We start from the raw sequence: 2333 nt of genomic DNA on the forward strand, positions 1-2333 counted from the left end.
ATTATACAATCAGTCAATCAATTAACCACAGATTCAGCTCAGTTTGTATTTCATTTTGATTAATAATCTTGGTAATTAGGTTAACTTTATTGCTTTAGTTCTATGGTGTTGTCACCTGTTTGTTATTGTATTTTCATTTGGTTGTTGATTTTGTATGTTGTAGTTGTTACTCATTGGTGGACGGTGGTTGTAGTTTTGGTAATTTAAGTTTTCAGGTAATCTATTTGCTTCAACTTATATGCTTTATAGTTCGTTGTACATGTGTTAACATTCGTTCGTTTAACTAAACGACAAAAAATATTGTTCGTTTAATATTCATTGTTCATATGTTAATATTCGTTTGTTTAATGAACATAAATAATTGCTCACTGACAACCTTATTTATGGGCTAATGGTTAAAAAAAACTAAGCTTATAACAAGGAAGGTCATTATTAAAAAAATCGTATTTTCTATTCAGAATCAGGGAGCTTTGGATGGTAGGATCAACATCCCATACAGTGAAAAGAGGTTTGTAGGATTAACAAGGAAATGACGGGTTATTCTTAGGAGCATCACTATTTTGTGTGTTGTTGTTTGAACTCTTTTAGAACGATTATGATTGAAATATTGTAAAATATGGAACTTTTGAAGTATTTTAGGTATGTTTGAGCTTCTTTTTAATGTTATGTGAACCATTGGTGAATTCGAATGACCAAAATGCCCTTGATTTTGCACTTGCAGGAAATAATAACATTGGAAAATGGGATGGATTCTATGGCTCATAGATTACTTTCTACAGTAGTAAAAGTAAGTTTTCTTCTCATTGTTAGTTATATTCATTTATGTTCGATTATGGTTTTTTAGGTTTTATATGAATGACCATAAACGGACACGAACATTTACACTCTTTAATCAAACGGCATGAACACAAAGTTTGTTTTAAGTTCAATAAATGAACATGTTCATGTTCACTTTTTAAATAAACAAATATGAACATATTTGTTCGATTAACTGCTCGTGTTTGTTTTAAGTTAACTGAATGAACATGAAAATGTGATATTCCGTGTTCATTTGGTTTGTTTACAAGGCTCCACAGATCACATTAATCATGTGAATTTGTTTAGTCGAGATCAATATGGATTAAGTATTTGAGTGAAACACATTTAAGTTTAAAAAATTCTTAAACATGAACTAAACATTTTTATACATTCGTAGCTACCAGGTGGGAGAAACATTATTTACTCTCTGGAGCTGCTGTAGTGGTTATTGTTCTATGGGAGTTTAGTTTAGTTGAATAAGGTATTTGGTTGACGTTTTAGAGTTCGGATGTGAATCTTATAGTTGATTAAATATTCTCATTAATTTTAGAACTTTGTATAAGTTGAAACAACATATAAGTGGAATTTAGTTATTTTGTTTACTAAAGTGTTATTTGAGGTATTAGAGATGCAAAGAAGCTACGTGTTGTTTAAATCCTTATGGCATTCAATTTGTAAAAATATGTTTTTACTATATTTTGCAAGAAAATTTTTTGTTAGTTGAGGGAAAGAATCCATTCCTGGTCTAACGAGAGGTGATTTCAACACCAAGTTTTCCTATACACCATCAACTTACAAACCAAAACTTGACATTTTTTATCTTCTCAAATGTGTCTTCTCTAATTTATATTAACTAATCTCTTGGTGTTAATGATAGCGAGATAAGAAGTTATTGGTGTCCATGAATAGTTGTATGTTCTTCTTACCGCTGAAACTTAAACTTATGACAAACTTGTATAAATATGTACGAACTACGAAATGTTTTTGTTTAAAACGGTGAATTTTCAGAATGATTCCCTGCTTTAGACATCTTTAATATTTGATCAATGTGCACGATGGCATATATACCTGTAAATGTAAATATGGCCATTTTAAAGGAAAAACAAATATTCTTTGCCTTCTACATATATTCGTTTAACTTATGAATTCATGATAAATAATTCGTCTGTCTTCTTCAATTTGTTTATTAAATTCTGGGAAATATCCACTTGATCAAAAGGATTGCTTTAATTTTATAATTATTTACATCCAATCACGTGTATTAAGCATGCTTTTACAAGATATCTTTTTCAAATATGTGTTAATATTTATTAATATTAATGTGTTAAAATAATTTTTTTTCAACCCGTATGTAGCACGGGATATAAGCTAGTATATTTAATATGAGAGAGAAGGGAAAATTTTGTAAGGATCAACATAGTGATAACATGTGGTATTTAAAAAGCTTTATTTATTAAATAGTATATATTTACTGCTAGTTTCTATAAAAAGTCAATCACCAAAATTCACCCTAATTTTATATACTTAGAAAAAGT

Source organism: Bidens hawaiensis, unplaced genomic scaffold (assembly GCF_021521415.1).
Source record: "Bidens hawaiensis isolate Kalapana, Puna unplaced genomic scaffold, B.hawaiensis_p1.1 tig00028417_1, whole genome shotgun sequence".
NCBI classification, from domain to species: domain Eukaryota; kingdom Viridiplantae; phylum Streptophyta; class Magnoliopsida; order Asterales; family Asteraceae; genus Bidens; species Bidens hawaiensis.